This window comes from Drosophila tropicalis, unplaced genomic scaffold (genome assembly GCF_018151085.1).
Source record: "Drosophila tropicalis isolate 14030-0801.00 unplaced genomic scaffold, ASM1815108v1 contig_845, whole genome shotgun sequence".
Lineage (NCBI taxonomy): Eukaryota > Metazoa > Arthropoda > Insecta > Diptera > Drosophilidae > Drosophila > Drosophila tropicalis.
Genome location: NW_027173338.1, coordinates 6,732,961 through 6,751,514, shown reverse-complemented (window position 1 = coordinate 6,751,514; position 18,554 = coordinate 6,732,961). Strand labels below are relative to the sequence as shown.

General features: G+C 36.5%; 1 long non-coding RNA gene across 2 annotated transcripts; it reads left to right on the top strand.

Moving 5' to 3' along the window:
- The first annotated feature begins 11,245 nt into the window (after nucleotides 1-11,245).
- Nucleotides 11,246-11,872, top strand: LOC137581429 (uncharacterized). 2 transcript variants are annotated; one of them, XR_011033152.1, is made up of 3 exons: nucleotides 11,246-11,282; nucleotides 11,469-11,578; nucleotides 11,645-11,872. It is a non-coding gene; the product is annotated as an uncharacterized lncRNA (long non-coding RNA). The 2 variants fall into 2 exon arrangements; XR_011033151.1 differs by having other exon boundaries at nucleotides 11,277-11,407.
- Nucleotides 11,873-18,554: the final 6,682 nt, after the last annotated feature.

The following is an 18,554-nucleotide window of genomic DNA, read 5'->3' as shown; positions in this document are numbered from 1 at the left end:
ATGCTTTATATGGAACTCTCGATTCTGGTGTTGTTTTTTTCTTTTTCTTTTTTTTTATATATCATCGATTGAAGCGCACTTAATAAGTGAAAATGTGCGTGGCATATTAAAAGTGACATATTTAACAAATAGCTTGTAAAAAATATCCACACACACACAATATTATAAGCCCATATACATGTATGTATGCACATATATATTTATAGGTATGGAAATTAAAATAAAACGTCACATCAAGAGCTGCCATATGAATATGACAGACGTTCAGGAAAGAGTCAGGAAGAGAAAAGAAACAGAAAATAAAAACAACAACAAAAAACGTGAGAATTTATGACATTTTTATAAACACAGAGCAATCGCGATTTTACTCCTCTTTTTTTTTTGCTTTTTGCAACATTTTTGCACTTTTGCTATTGCCATTAATTATGAACAAATTAATTAAATTAATTACTCAGGCGTAAAGTGGAGAATGGAGGTATTAACAGTATAGTTCAGCATTTCCTTCCATATATAGACATATATGTATATATATATTTATATTCGCATTAACTTTTGTGCGGTTTATGTAAATATTTATGCGGACCCGCTTGGGAAATCGGCTTTGACAATGCCTCGTCGATTCCAGGGCCAAACTCTCCGAACCGTGCATTCCCTTTGGTTAAATTTTAAACAACACTTTTATTTTCCCCCCCCCACAGCTACTGCTGTTGTTGTTTTTTGTGTTTTTCCTTCCGCTTGAGCATCAAGTGTTTGCATAAAGTATGGAAAAGTGTTGAAATGTGATGCCCAGCGGTAAATATCATTAAAAATGCACCCCTAATTAGTGGGGGAGAATGTGAAAATAAAAAAATAAAAACAAACCACACATTTACTTTCCTGCATTGTCTCTGCTCAAGAAGGGTGACAACATTGCAGTGAAACAAAAGGGTAAACTTTTAGCCAACTGTGTGCAAAAATTTAGTAAGGAAACTGCCACACAAAATCTATTTAAAAAGGTAAAGGAAAAATAATGAATAAATAATGTGTTCATGGTTTCGAAACTTTTTCTTCACTTATTTCTGGATAAATACTTGTATAAAATTCGAAGAAACTTTAATATGCTTAGTCTAAAAATAGTTTAATGAAATCCAGGACAGATTTTGATCAGGCATACTGAAGTACATAGATCATTAAAACTAACTTTACCTTGGTTTATCTTCGAATTGAATCTCAAATAAACTGCTATAATCAACTGGGCAACCAAGGTTAAACTATTGTATTTAAGCTTAACTTCGAGTCAGTCATAATTCGTGTCGAGTTCACCTTTCTTGTAAAGTTTTTAATACAAAGGATATATCAAAAAATGAAAACAGTTTTATTGCCTTTAAGTAAGATTTTGTCTTATCCTTTTTAATAAACCTTTGTATAAACTAATTTATTTTGAAGCTATTTAACATGATGAGTTTTAGTTTCGATATGGTAAGTCGGAATTTTTGACTTTTTATTTGCGATATCACTGTTCGATTTTGGATGTAGTTAAATTCCAAACCGTTTTCACTTGCTTGTTTGGAGTATAATATTGCTTTCTGCTTCATTCTTATTTAATAATGAAACCATATTTAGCGGTTTTATTAGCTGCATCCACGCGCAAACACCCAAACAGACACATACACAAATCTTTTCACACATGCATACAAAAAGCCAAGTGCAATGAGGCGTATGAGTGATTTGTGTTTAATGCTTACAACATTTTAAGTGCTTTATGGTTAATGCCACTTATGGTTATCATATTGAATCAGACCACAAATTACAGTTTTAGAAAATATAATTGCATAGACCATTTGAGCTTAGCGCAATGCTAAATCACAGAATGAGCCTATCAAAGAAAGCCAATAGCAACAACGACAAGGAGCTCAAAAAACGAACTAATTAAAATTACAAAATCCACAAATCATTTTCAGCAAAGAGAATTATGTGGCTTAAAAATTAATAGCACATAATACAGCAAACAAATTGCCATACAAAAGGGCCGCTTGTGGATGAGACAACTCTGGTGAGGAGAGGATGGCAGAACTTCAAGGGGATATTCTAAATGTATCAATTGGCTTATGTATGTACGTACATACATACACACATACATTCATAGTGGGAAGGCTTTACTCAATTTGTTGGCAAACGTAAACAATTTCAAGTCGAAAGAGCACAGCAGCTTGATAAAAATCTATTGCATACTAATAGGCACTTCAATTCAATTCGCTCACTTAGGCCAGGACATGTGTGCGTAGCTGTATGTGTGAGATGGTGTGAGTCTGAGCGCACAATGTGCATGCGTGTTTGTGTGAGCTTGTGGGTGGTTATAGATGTATGTTTACTGCACTTTACAATGACCCATAATAAAGTTTGTTTGCCGCTCTGCCAATTTGAACATTTTATGTTTGCCTAACGATGCCAGATCAAACATCTGATGCCAAAGAGCGCAAAGACAGGTAGAGAGAGAGAGTCAGACAGAGAGGGAAATATAGGAGTTTAAAATGAAAGAGAACCCCAAATCATTCACTCTCTTTTACACAAACACCTTTCGTCAAGTTCACACAATGTTACGCATACGCCACGCTTCACATTCACCTGCCATTACATTCGGTTGTAGGGTGAATGGTTGCCCTCTGAAGCAAAGCGCATGCCATACTCTCTTTGTTTTGTAAAGAAAGAGAGTAATTTCTTAAGAGAGCGAGCCAAAAAATTGTTGAAATGGGCAGCACTTGAACGATTTAGTATTTTTGTCAGTTACAATTGAAAGACGGATTTAATGATTTCAAAAGAAAATTTTAGAAAATGAGTTTATTATATAAAAATGGAAAATCTTTAGTCTTTTTTAGTATATTATAATCTACTTAATATCTGGGAATGACATATTTTGTAGACACTTTTAAGTAAAAAGCTAACTAGCGATTGATCCAGAGGATATGTTTTATTAATGATATGTTTTGTTGAACTAAAGTTTAGCCACTTAAGATGCGATTTAGTTTTATCTACATCGTTTTAAACTAAAACACTTTAAAATCAACGTCAACTAATCCAGGCTTTTCAAAACTTCAAACGCATGCTAAGGACTTCAACACCCAATTGAAATTCTAGACATGGACTATTAATTAGCCATTTTGCATGCCATTTCAATGCCATTTCATAGGAGTTAAGCATCAGTGAATGGTTTCGTCCTAACCCGCCAACAACCTCTCTCTCTCTCTCTCTCTTCCTATCTCTTTGAAAATATCCACAGAAACATATGGGCAAGCTGTCAAAAGCAAGTACGGTTCCACCCATCATCAATTTGCCACCCGATGCTCACCTGCTTATCTAACTAGATTTGCATAGATATGTATGTGTGTATGTACATACATACATATATATGTGAAAAAGGGGTGGGTCCACAGTGCGTATGAGTGACATTTAATTAGTACGACATAAGCGTCACCATAAAGTACACTTCGAATTGTATTTATTTGCAAACAAACATGGCAGCTAAAATATCACACATTCTTCCCCTTTAACTCCCTTTAAAGAAAAAGAAGAAGAAGCTGAAAACTTTTGTGGGTGTTTACACACATTTCACACCGCCAAAAGCACACACACACACATATATATATACACGCCCTCGCACCCCACAGTATATGTACATATGTACATCCACTTGAACAAAGTGTAAGACATTTATAAGTAAATATTTATAGCGCTAGGAAGGAAACAAAGATGGAAATCCAAGGGAATGTAAGAGACAGAGAAGCACAAAACAAAATAATTACAACATAAATTAAGCAAAATAACCGCAAACGCGTAAATGTTACTTCTTGACTTATATGTACATATACACACACTTATGTACATACATGCATATTGTTATATACCCAAAAGATTGGCAAATGTGTGATAAGGTTAATATATAATGCCCATTCACTATTTAACCTGACAAAAACGTTTTGAAATCAAATACGCCGTCAAGTAACCTTTAAACCAATTTGACAGCTATAAAGCCTTAGTTAAACGATTTCAATTTAATGCCACAGCATTAACAATAGACACCAAGAACACAATGAATAGATTGCCTAATAAAGATCAAATTACTTGCAAATTAATTCTATGACGTCCATTTAAGTTTTTTGGAATAGAAAAACTAAATCACTAAGGAAAAAGCTTTGAGACATTGAGACAAGGCATGATGTTAAGATAAGCCCTGCCGATTTTGCTATATCATCAAATTTAATTATATTAAATATACATTAATCGATTATAATATAAGCTTTAACTTTAAACTAAGATATAACCCACCTCAGCCAATAAGAATCTTGGTTATATCGGATCATTTGTGTTCCGCCAACCTCAAGTGTTCTTTTATGACCACATCTATTTTGTAACCTTAAAAAAAAGTACGTTTTTTGATTGGATTTACTAAGCAGACGTACTTACAAGATGTATTAGATCTTCTGCCAAACTCTGGTAATTCACATAATTTTACCTTAACGTATCATTATATAAAAGAAACTTTTTCCACTTTTGTTTTTCAAAGTATTTGCTAAGCAAGTTTGAAGAAAGTTGTATTTTAAGATATTATATTTAACACAAATATGAAAATTATGAGCATGAAAAATGTGAAAGTTATCTGCATGGAAGAAATTCCTTATATATCAGGAAGCAACACAGAAGACTCTTTTCACATACAACCAAATGAAGCCGCACTTTTCTTGCCAAAGAAGCATTTTTTAATTAGACAAAACTTTCACCTGCAGCTGCTGCCAAAAGAAAGAGAGAGACACTGCAAGTGAACAAGAGCGAGAGAGAGGCAGTTAGGCATTCTGTGGGTTTCATTTTGGGTTTTTTTTTTTTTTTTTGAAGGTGAAGGTACGTCGTTTTGGAATTTGACTTCTTTTGTGCCCTTTCCAACTGTTCAAAACTGCTTGGCACCCGACCAGCAAACAAAGTTGAAACGAAAAAGGAAGTCAGAACTATGCAGCAGAAGCAACAACTCAAAACAAATTTTTGTCTGTCTGTCTGAGGGAAGAAAAGTGACAGCATTGAAAGTCGCGAGAGAAGCACTTGACGGAGGTCCTCCGACTAGATACTTCTTCGGCTATGCCATCCCCCCTCCCACGGCCCCCACGCACTCACCTTATTCTATTATTTTTTAGCTATGCTTCTTTTCAAGTGCGTGGGAGTTAAATGGAGTCGGCTTATAAAGCAACAACCCACCAACAACACAGCGGACCCTTATTATATTTCATTTGACATTTTACTTTTTTTTTGTGCTTGCTTGCTTTTTCTCTTCTTTTCGCCACACGAAAATGAGTTGAAGATGGGCAAGTGGAATGGGTAAAGGTGTGTATACGAGTACATGAATAAGTTAACTACCGCACTAATGTACATTTGATGTACTTTTCTGACTTGGTTGCCATGCCGAGGGAGTTGGAAGGGGCGAGGTGGTGTATAGAGATGATAGGTAGGTACGTATGTTTGTATGTAGGTGGTCTTCTTTCAACCAGCTATTTATATTGAAGCTTCCTTCTTTTTAGCAGGCGCTACCACTTCGTCAGCTCGTCTTGCTTGACAGGTGCCACAAGGCAGCCATCGTTTTCCTTCTTGTCGTTGCCGTCGTCATCCTCCTCATTCTTGTTGGTGTATTGAAGTGGAAGGTGTTGTGTGCGAGAAGTTGCGATGTATTTTGTTGTCTGACTTTACCCGGTGTCTTACAGTGGTCAAAAATAACCGATTATTAAACTAGCAAACAAATCATAAGCAACTTAAATACGCTTTGTTAACTAGGATACTTTTGGAAAAAAAACAAGTTACAAGAACAAGTTTCAAAACTTAAACATTGTAACACTTTTTTCTTATATATTTTGAATGAATTTGCAGCTTTTCCGGTAAAATCAGACTTTCAGATATGTATTATCTTTCTTTAATATTCCATAGTACATGGTTGCTTTTAAGCATTTACCTTAAAAAATTGTATATGCATTATATCAACTTATATTCAATTTCCTTACTTTTCACTTGACTTCCCTACAAAACACGCACACGCGTCTGTTGCGTATGTCCCAAGGCGACAGGAGTGCCTTCGCCTTTTCTTCCTCCTCCGCCATTTTGCCTCCTTTCATCCCAATGCCGCAGTTGTCACCTAAGCGACAATGGCAACACGTTTATTAGCTTCCTCCATTACCCTCCGCTACCCTTCCTGCCAATATGCTGGGCCTACGTTTGTCAGTTGAGCATTTGAAAATTTTCAAATCAAATTAACTTGCTTTCATTTCAGCTGGAAAAAAAAGTAAGATATGTATAGCATACATTTCGGGGCATTTTGTTTCCTGTATTTTACGTTCGTTCTTTGTGAGTTTTCTTACGTTTCGTTCGTTTTTTGTTCAATTTGTATGTGAAATTCACTTTTGTTGTTACATTTTTCTCTTCATTTCCTTTGAGTAATTCAAAACCTGCATCGACAACAGAAAACAGTGCAGCCAGAGAAGACGATGGATACAACGCAAAAGATGTACATCCTGAAACTGGGCCCTGCCGCCTTCGGAGACATATTTGTCAGAGCATTAAGTTTCACAGGCTGCCAGCAGTTGGCGTTCCCGTCAGGAAAATGATTTTTATTAAAATTCGTTCACAATTACTGAAGTGGATGGTTTGCAAAAGGTGGCTGGTGGGGAGCGGAGAGATGAACTGGGGGCGCGGTACCACCTGGAAGACGCAACCGTTTCGCTTGTTTGGCTTTTATTATGCCTGTCTGTCTGCTTGGCTTTCCTCCCTGGACTTTCTCCTTGCATCTCCGTTATTTCAGCTTCCCATTCCCATCCCTTTCGCTGACGCTCGGCATGAGTAATGTACACGACGGCTTGTGTGTCACAATTACCCAAAGGGATTTGTCTACCACCCAGACCCCCTGAGTCGCTCCCATTTACCTCAACATCACCTCTCGCAACAGTCCCCTTTGTGCATGCCACAGCAGCATAATGCCAGCATTATGAGAAGAGCATACCAAAAAAAGAAATCTTCGCATTATTATACACTTTCCCGTTTGCCATGGAGTTGCGTTAGTTCTTTGTCAAGTTTGCATACTAGAAATACGTACATTCCAAGTCAATCTGACTACTACTACTAACTAGTAATCGAATAGTCTAAACTCAACCAATATGTTCATTTTTTTTTTTTTTAACTTTACGTCAGAGTATTTAAATTTTTAGTAAAAAATCTCTAAATAAATTACACCTTACTGCTTATGGTTTTCGCTTTGTCTTCTTCTCTGGCGGTGCTTTTATTCAGTTTTCTCTCCACATCCAGCATATAGAATAATAAGTGCAACCAACTGAGCAGCGTAAGCCACCTTCAAGGTATTTTGACTTAATATTTAAATTATATTTTAATATTTTTCTCCAAACAAAACACAAACGCGCATACGAATTTAAAAACAAAACAGAAGTGAATGAGAAATAGAAAGAAAGCAACACAAAAGAGAAGCCGCCCTTGAGCTTTTTGCCTCTTGGCTTACTGTGCGTATGCGTGATTTGGCTTTTAGTATATTTTTGTAAAATATTTATGGCATATTTAAATATTTTGCTGCCATTGCCTCGTCTAGACTATTGAGCAGAGTCAAAAGAAGCTTCAAGCTAGCAACTTTACAAAATGTAAATAATAACAAAAAAATTTGTTTCCTTCGTCCAACCACCACCACCCACATACATGAATGTATGTATGTAAGTATGTTGATTCGGTGTGTGGGCGAATAACCTTGAGTCCACTGGCACTTAAAATGCACTCAACCAAAATGCCGCAAATGTAGCCAAAAGCTAAAAAGAGCCTCTGGCCAAAATGGAAAATAGTAAAAAGGTCATTTAAAGAAAGCGTAAATAAAATGAAAATAAAATTAGCAACCGAATAAAAAATAAAGTCGGTAGAAATGGTTGACATAAAAAATTCTAGAGATTAACAAAAAATGTTAAAGTGGAAAGTAGTTTTGAAATGAATATGTGTTAACGTCCTCTTTGTCTGGCTAAAATGCTCTCTAACATCGACAAACTGTGTTAAGTTATTGTATTTTTTACATTTGAGTTTATAAATTAGAATGAAGAGAGTACGTTTCCCTATCAATTCTCCCTTTATTCTCCTTTTGGATTTCATGTGTTTCAGTGTTGAATGCAAAGACAATTTTCAGATTGATCACTGTAAGTGTGATTGCTCTCTGTTTCTATTCTACACACAATTTTGGGACCTTGGAACTCAGTGCCGTCATAAAACAATGATGCATTATTAAATCAAATTGCCAAGGACTTTGGTTTATTTCCTTTTTTTACTACTCTGCTTCAATGCAACCACCAAGTTGGCCTCCGGCATTTGCGCCCAGCCTGGACCTGGGCTTGTGTTTGGGCTTGGGCAAAAGCAAATTTATTTAAGTTAAAAGTCAACACACACTCTCGAAATGTTGGTCAGGGAAGTGAGGGACAAGTCAGGGCGCAGGATTACTTTTCGCCCCTTTGCCTTTTGCCTCGCTGGTTGCACATTTGCACACTTAATGTCATACTTTGCCCCCACGCTAGCCACGCCCATTTACTTTGGCAGCGCCGTAAAGTATACAATAGCATTGGTAATAAACCGCAACACGTCATTGGCAGTCTTCACCTTACCATCAACTACACTTCCATCGGCCATCCTGCTGCCGCTGCTGCTGCTACTGCTGCTGTGGTTGCTCTTACTCTTGGCCAGCTCTCGCTTCGTTGGCCTTTGTGTAATATCGTCCTGAGGGGTTCTTCTCTGGAAATTATGTTGCATATACCAAAAACCGTCCGCCTTTTGTGTCCAAGTTATTGACGCATTCGCTTGCTGGCTCACTGAAGTTTCCAGTTTGAGTTGGAATCGGATGCATGTGAACAACGTAGACATTGATGCAGACGTTGCCGGCGGCGACTTGGGTTGGCTGGCTTGACTCAACTCCCTCAACTTCCTGATGGCCATGCTCTATTGCTTTATGTTGGCGTTAATGTTTGCCCAGTCTTGGCTTGCCTTGCCTTGCCTTGCCCATGATGTACATATGTACATTGCCATAAGTAAGTATATATATTTTCTATATAATGCATAACATTTTGCACGTCACATCAAACTGCCGCCTGCCACCTGCCACCAGACGCCCATTCTGTCTGGTCTAAAGTTCGTTCGGTCGAATTCCTTTGTTGCCTCTTGTCAAGGTGTTGATATAGGCGTTGCCTATACCAATTCCTCCTCCAAGCTCTTCCATGCTGTTGTTGTTTGGTTTGATTATTGATTGACCGTTGAACTGGAAACCAGGAAGGTACCGCCAGGCAAGCTTCGATGAGGACAAAGTCAGGTGGCGGAACCTTTAATGACCATAAAATCAAGTGTTTGGCTGCTATCGAAATGGTCAAGCACGTTTTATTAGGGCACACATTAATGGAGAGTTGGGGAAATCATCAAAATTGAAATTGTTGATCAACGAGTCGAAGATTTGCCTAATGCAGATGCATTCATCAAATAAGAGTTAGTATGAATATTTCAATTCTTGGATACTTTTGAATACGAGAACGGCCTTATTTAAATTGTTTTAAATATCTCTTTGGTAAAACTTCTCAAAAATAAAATATTTTCAGTATCTTAATTAAGTAAATCACAATGAAATACTTCAACTAATCGATTTAGTCAAAATCATCAAAGTTTCACCACATTTCAAATACCTTAAACTTTCGCCATCATCATCATCATTACTATTATTATCATCATCACATAAGTACATATATACATATCTACCCTATAGTCGACAAAGTTTAACAAGCTTTAGATTTATCAAGCTTAACTCGCATCCCATAAACAGCTATTCAATGTGGTAGCGGAAGTTTTTCACACGCGTTCCCTTCAACCATAAAAAAGAAAAGTGAGAAAGAAAAGGACGAGGTTGAAGGAAAACCAAACGAAATCAACTTCAACTTCATTGTCATGTATGGATAGGGTGAAACTATTCAACATTATGCAAGCGCGGAGCCCTCAAGTGTTCATGTGCATGTCACTTCGATCACTTCACAGATTTAATCAACTACCCACCGCCGCCTCTCCATCCCGACTATCGCCCGACTGTACAACACTTTTGAGCCATCTCCAGTAAGGCACACTATGTAGACCATTTCTCAGGAGTTTGCTGGGGGCGCATTATGATGTGATGTGCTCTATTATATTCATATTTTATAGCTACTTACATTTTACAACCCAAACCCCAAACGCCTCTTAGTTTCATTTTTTTTCCCCTTTTTGTTTCTCCCCTATTCACACAATGTCTCGCCATCTCACTCTACTAACATTCTTTTTATTCCATTGTTGTGCAAATATTTTTTAGCTTGTCGGGCACTTTACACGCCTCCGTCGTCGTCTTTTTTTTCTCCTATCGGCAAGAAAAAATCTTCTCTTACCTCTTCACTCCTAATGCTCTGAAAGTATATACTGTCAATCTGAAATATACATACACTTTCAAGCAAAGAATCTTTTTAATTTATTAACCTAATAAATCTATTCTAATGGACCTAGATTTGAAGTTACTTCTTTTGCTTAGTAATCGAATTATTTAATAGCGTAAATCACAAATTTGTATGAATGTATATTTGTTCTAAACCTTTGGACTCTCTGCTGAAACTTCAAGTTTAATATGGCGGACTCTTTGAAGGTTTAAAGGACACTCAAAGAATTAGTTATCGAAACTACTTTCTGAATTCTGTTCACTAGGTGTACAGAGTATCTAAAGATCGTGGATATGACCTAACTTTTTTTTCTCTTGCCTCTCATTTCATCGTCTCGACGTGGTTGCCAGCCTATCAAAAAATGCTGCTGCTGCCTGTCAGCAGTGTCTGCGTTGCCACTTTTTTCGCTTTACTTGGTTTTTTTACCATTTTTCTTTGGTATACGCTCTTAACATGTCTTTTGTCATTTTTCTAGTTTATTATTATATTTTCTTACACCCAAACACACACTAACACACAGTCCAGACACCGCAGAGAGGAAAGTGTCTGCGACCACGTCCACTTTGCGCTTCTTCGTTTCAATGAAACTGCAGCAACCGCAGCTTTTTTACTATTTTGGTCCTCTTTGGTCCTGCAGGACATGGCTGCTCTCTTTGTAGTTGTTGTTACTGCTATTGCAGTTGTGGCTACATTTTCAATGCAATTGGTGGCATATAAATTTGATTATGTGTACATTTCGCCACTACATTTTGCACGCTAGCAAAGGCAATTTAGCTTAATTTGATTGAGAATAGAAAAACGGTAAGTAGCCGGGAAAAAAAGTAGGGAATGAAATATCGGTTTAAGGGTTGCCGGAGTTTCTGCCATAGAAATCTTGTGAACTGTCAAGCAAATCAAATAATTATCGAAACCTACAAAAGATTATGGTAAATTTATAGCAAAATTAATTAAAATTAATTCTTTATCAACCTGACTCTCGATTCGCAGAGTGCTCTATTTAATCTATCCGGTATGATGTCCGTTATACTTTTACTCATCTGCACGTGTACTTATCTGCGCTCCATAGCTCCCAATATCTTGGATCAACATCGTGTGGGGTAAGGGTATTTGGGGCAGCCTCCGACAGTGCTTTCTATTTATTGGTCTCTCTATCGAAATTTCAGATGGAAGGGTATTTTTTGGAAGCTGGCCAGAATTGGGGAACGACTAAGTCCGTATGTGGCAGGCGCTTGTTTGCTACAAGCCTTTGCCCTGCTTATGGGCTATTGATCTGCTGAGGAGTACGAGGAAGGCAGATGGGAAAGGTTGGCCCTGACCACTGTTGGCTTTTTGCAGCTGTAATCAATATGCAAACAAACCATTTGCCACAATAATTACAAAGTAATGCAGCGTCCGACGCGAAATGTAAAAATAAACGCCAGCTGCCCATGATTCCACTGATGACTTGAATATGGTTTGAGGATGTGGCCATACACAGGGTACCGGGGTCCTGGTGCAGATTTCAGAGTAAGGGTAGGTTGCTTGGTTATTTGTTGGTTTCGCTTGTGGTAGGAGGTGGTGGGCATATCGAGGCCATGTCTGGCATGATGAAGCAATTAATTTGCAATTAAATCGATGATGCAATTGCAAATAAGCGCAATGCAAAAGAAGCGACTGTAAATTGTGTAAAAAACAAAAAACACAGAAAAAAGACCAACGCAAAGAAGAAGTTGAATCAGTGATATGTCACTTGAAGTTGGCTATGGTCAACAGTTGAATGTCCTAGAAATACTTATTCAAAATACCAAATCAAGAAGATTCAGTTAGACATCCATAGAAATTAGGTACATTCTTAATGTCCTTTAAATTGTAAAGACCAAAACAGGACTAACATTTTGAACTACTTTAGGTGGAGAATTTAAAGGAAGATTTCTTTGTTATAGTTAAAACATTTATTTCTGAAAACTATTAAGAAACATTTCGATTGATTTATACCTAAATGACACTTCACAAGTTCCTTTATGAAGTGGATGGTTTGACTACTTTCGGATACTTTAGGAATCAAGTTTTTGTCTTTGTTATAACGCTTAACTGAATTGCAAACTTATTATTATAGTTATTTCCAAAAAGATAAGGTCCAAATATTTATTTGAAATACTACAAAAAAGTGCAGCAAAATTTATAAAGCAAAGATAAGACGTCATTTATTTCGATCATTTCGATATCGGTAACCCTCTGGCAAGTTACAATTTCAATATGACCTATTGAAAATGGTTTTTTGTTTGCCTTGTAGGGGCCATGCGATGTGGGTAGCCAAAGTAAACCACTGCACTGCGTATGCAAAAGGGCAGAAAAGTGGCAAAATTAATGTCCACACCACACACACACATTCACAGCGAGTGCTTTACATACGCAAACACACACACATACATGGACAGAACAAATGTTGCCACTCATGGTGAGAATGAAGTTAACGGTCAAGCGGGGAAATTGAAGAGACGAAGATGGAACAACAAAGTCGATGCTGATGCGCATTTTTCACGCTGTTTGCCATCAAAACGAATCGAGAACTGAAAATCGATCAGTTTTTAAGCCAATGCCATGTAGATATGTGTACGTACACACACACACACTCATAGTGTGGGGTCAGTTGGCCTGGTCGAAAACGGGGTTTTTCCATCAACTTTGGCGGTTATTCAATTAAAAATTACTTTATTTGTAATTAAATCGTATGCCATACTCAGCTGCTATTTCGGCTCTCTCAACTCTCAGTCAGCTGTGTGGGCAGCCATGTTGGTATTGTGTGTGTGTGTGTGTTTTTTTATTCCGTCCCCCCACCCCGACCCTCTTTTGTTAGCCAATTGTGGTGGCAACTGTACTTTGTACTTTTGTTAGAAAATCGCTTGGGCTGCATTTTAAAATGCAATTTGTTAGCTCGAAGTATGTATGTAGTTGTTTTCGTTACTTTGTGCACTCTTTTATATGTATTTGTTTTTTTTTCGCTTTCTCTCTGTCTCTGACTCTCTATCTTTTTCGCTCGACATCTCTCTTGTGGCTGGAACACAAATCACGGCAATTTATTTATGACACTATTTACCAGTGGGAGGCATATTGATGTGGGATGGTGAAGGAACAGATACCAGCTGGCTGGGTTCGAGGTCTCCATGTGCACTCTACTTAAATAACAATTTCAATATATTGAAATTTACTTTGTCACATGAAAGCTAAACAGCTTGCACTCAGCGTCAGTCATAGCGAAGGAGTATAACAACGCAGATGGAGACAGGAAGCGCCCTAGGAGTCGTTATCCCCTGTCTCTTTTCGCCTCGACTTGCCCATAAAGTGTTGGAAAAGTGCTGCCATTGCAGGTTTTCATTTTATGCTATTTACATTTTCATATTTTCCTGCCCCGACACCGCAAACAATTTTGTTGCCTGCTGCCATTTGTTGTTATATGTGCATACATACATACATATATATATATGTAAGTATTTTCACTGGAATAGCAAAAAGTATTGTCAAATTATTATGATGTTTGTTACAAAGTATTTCATGCAAGTTACTTACAAATTATGTATGGATAGTTGGCATAACTATTACTCATATATTTTTTAATCATATACATACATAGTTCTTGATGAAATCGTTTCTGGTATGCAAATTTTAAAGAAGCATTATAGATTTCGTTCTGCATGTGTTAAACCAAATTTTCTTGTTCTAGTCTTTGTGTAGGTTAAATACTAAGTTAAGACAATCAGTTTTAGAGATATAAAGTTTTAGTTTCCACACTTTTTCTGCGAAAGCTCTTAAATCATTTAAAAAGTTTTATTAATTCCACAAAAACTTTTCAAAATAAATATATTTTCTCTTGCTCCAAAATGTATGCTACGAAATGTTGTGCTACTTATTTAATGAAATTTCGTAAGAGTATTCGTGGTTCTATATGCCAATTTCAAAACTCGTCATTCCTGTTTTTTCCGTTTTTTGCCATTTGCCAATTTTTTGTACGTTTTTATTTTCAATTTTGTTATGTGCTTGCCACCGCCCTCTTTTTGCATCTCTCAGCAACTCCTGTTCCAAGTCGTCTCTGCTTCTGTTTCTTTTTTTTGCCCATTTAGTCGTTGTTTGCAATTTTTAACGTACAAGACTCCAATGGCAATGCGGGAACCCAACATGGTTATAGGGGTATGCTTATGAGGTAGGGCTGCAGAATGGGCTGCGATGGGAATGGTATCCTGATTCAGGTCCTGGGCATGGGCATGGGTCGGCATCCTTTCAAAAAGGCATCAGGTGTTGCACGTTGTGCAGCAGCTTATCTCAAATGATTTATAAACTACCAACAGTGGCGAGGCCAAAGCCATTGTCATTGCATAAAATATGCTAACAGTACAAGAAAACAGGAAAAAAATAAACGAGAGACAACAACAACAAAAAAGAAAGGAGAAGAAGAAGATATGCCGATACAGAGGGAGTCGACACCATGGTAGGAGAACAGGAGGAGAAATGACACAAACTCCTGGATGATGTGAGTGAGGTGATGTGAACCCATTGGACAGATCTGTTTGTTTGCCTTTGGTTTTCTGGTTTCAAGTGGAACTGGAAGTGAAGGCAGGGCCAATGGTGAGATGGGACACAAGGAAACTGAAGTTGAAGTTGGCCAAAAGGTATTAGCTTACGAAAGTCCAAAGAGCTCAATGGACAAAGCCCATGGTGCGTCTGATGACTGAAGAGGAAACAAAGTTCCAAACAAAGGATGAAATTGAGTTAAAGTTTAACTATTGTTCTTCTTGCTGTTGCCATTGGAACAGATGGAAATTTGAGCTAATTGTGGGGAAGTTTTGGGGAATTACGGTATAAAAAGATATATGCGTTGAGCTAGAAACGATTAAGGACAGCAAACGAAAAAAAAAAAAAAAAAACTACCAGCATATGCTTCAATGGCAAATCACTTATGATAAGACCAGGCAAACAATGCAGTGATAGAATTTATTTCATTAAATTGTAAATTGAAAACAATTCGAATTATGTAGGTAGATTTACTATATATTTTTTTTAAGTAAATGTACATTAAATAAAACTACGGTTAACTTTTTATACTTAATAGTTTATATTTTTAGATTTGTTTCACTAACTGATCATGTAAAACCTGATGATATGTAATTAATGATTCGAAACTCTAATCTTGTTTGTAGTATATAAACTATGAACCCGTTAAAGCGATATTGTGGTTTCCCTATACGTTATCTTCCGATATTAAGTATATTATTGCTCTTATATACATTCATTGTATTATCAGCTAATGATTGCCATAACAATTATCTGACATTTTCTTCAAATTAAATATAAAGTATAAAGATTAAGCTCTAAAAAAAAGTAACAAGGGCATATAATTGAAAATTATCTAAACTGCTCTTGCTTAGAGTGTGAAATAAGAGTTAATACGCCAGTGTAAAAGGGGTTTATTAAGTTGAGTTAGAAGAAACATCACCAACCAAAAAAATTATATGTTTTTGGTAATCAAAATTAGACGAGTTCTTGCCGTCCTACCACACGGAGGTAATGGCATTCAAATTACCAGTTGGTACTGTCACCTGCAAGAGTATACAAAATTCGACCACAGTTCGCTTGCCCTCTGCTTGACTTTTTTTCGGTGCAGAAATGTTTAAAACATAAATACGTCTCTCAGTGACATTTTCTTTCACCTTATCTAAACATAGAGGCACACTTTAAGATAAGAAATAACATCGGAACGCTGGATTGATCTCAATTAAATATTTCGACTTAGTTCTGCTATAAAAGAAAGGCTCTCTACTCAATTGTGCACTAGAATCAATTGGATACTGTGACTTGTTATTGGAAACCTAAATAAAAATGAAAGTCTTGGTAAGTAATATGGCTAAAGACCTCAACAAATAAAGACAAATTTAAGTGAGCCACATTTTTAATATGGCTTAATTACTTACTCTTGAAACTAATTAACTTATGAAACCCTAATAGAACTAATTCTTCATATTTTTACAATAACACAGATCTTAGTTATCACTTCAATTATCCTGGTAGCAAATTGCAGTCCTATCTTGCCTCCAGCTGAGCCTCGTTTCTTTGGTCTTGGCGTCAACTTTGAAATTCCACATCTCCCGATTCCGTTTGCTCCGAAATTGGGTGTATCACTTGAAATGGAATTCGGAGAAAAACATAGTGTTGACCAAAAAAAGGAGATCCCTCCTCCAATTGAAAACAAAATCGAAGTAGACGCAAACAAAGAGATCGCATCAGTTGAAAGCAAAATTGAAGTGGATCAATTATCAATGGGAAACAAAATCGAAGTGGACCTAAAAAAGGAAATCGCATTTAACGAAAAGAAAAGTGAAGTTATCGAAAAACAGGAGCCCACATTGATTGAGAACAAAATCGAGGTAATCCAAAAAAAGGTTATACCCCCAAATGAAAACAAAATCGAAGTGGAGCAAAGTAATGAGCTCACATTCTCTGCGAATAACATAGAAGTTGATCAAAAAAAGGAGATCACTTTAAATGAACAGAAAAGTGAAGTTGAACCAAAAAAGGAGCCCACATCAATTGAAAACGAACTTGAAGTAAACCAAAATAAAGAGATAACAAATGAAAATATAAGTGAAGTTGATCCAAGGAAGGATATCCCGTTTAATGAGCCCACATTAATTGAAAACCAAATCGAAGTGAACCAAAATAAGAATATTACAGTAACTAAAAGCGAAGTTGAATAATAGAAATTATTAATAAAAATTGTTGACTATTTATGATATTAAAGGATTAAAACTGATATTAAACGTAGGAAATCTGAGATTAGAGTAATAAAATGTTACTCCAAAACGGTTGTCCAGCAATTTGGATACAAAATATTTTACACAAGTTTCACAATAGTTTTAAAAATGATTTCATTGAAACACAACTTAACTTTAAAATGTAAAATATATGATTCTTCTATTTGGCAACATTATCTTCAATCCAACACTTAAAGCTTTTATGTGCTTAGAGCTAAGTCAATTATCTTTAGGCTCTCGCATTATAAAGGAGCACCATGTGATGGGCAAAGACACTTCTTATTTTGCATTGTAATAACCCTTTTGAAATCTCTCACCCAAAAGCAAAGTCAAACACAAAACCCGCAACAGGGAGTTAAATCAAAACCAAGATCATAAGAGACTACTTCAAATGCTGTCTGCAAACATATTATATTAGTCATTAATAGAACACACAAAGCCAATAGGCAGCTTATAGTCCAGCCTTAGTTGCAGTTGCAGTGCCAGCTCCCTTTTCCACACACACACACACACACACACACACATACATGCACATAAACATGCATTACAAACCTTTCCCTCATTAGCTCTGCGCATCATAAAGTACATACAAATGCAAGAGGTTTACACACACACACACACACACACACACCCACAAACGTTTGTAATAAGCCTATACCCTAATTGTTCGAGCTTAATTGAGGCTTACGAATTGTCCGACCTTAATAACCTGACGTTCACTTTTCCAGTATACATACATACATTATGAACGCACAATTTCCTCATAATATACGGAGTAAAATACCTCAAATTATTGATAGATTGTAAAAACAAAAACGCAAAAACAGCAACACAATAACAAATTAAGCAATATTTTACCACTAGGGAAATCAAAAATGAGCAATTTAAAACAAATATGTTTGAATTTTAAATCTTAACTAATTAATTTGCATTTATGACTGACATCTTTTCACACATTTCCCACCCTCTTGATTCTGTCAATCGAATCTAACAAACTTTGCATTTGCCAGCTACTTATTTAGTTAGGTTACCTCCAAATTTCAGATATAACGCTCAATATAAATCTATCTTCTTCATACACAAATGTGTTGGGGAACATCTGGCCGAATTTCAATCATTGCTGTTTTTGAATTGTTATTGATTAATTGCCCTATTAAGACTTTAAGGTATTCCTTCATTAATTTACTTACATATATGTACACCTAACACATTTTATTATTATGGACTTGAAACATTTTTTAAAGTAACTTTTTAGTTTTTTCTTCTTCCTCTTAGATTGTGGTCGTTTACT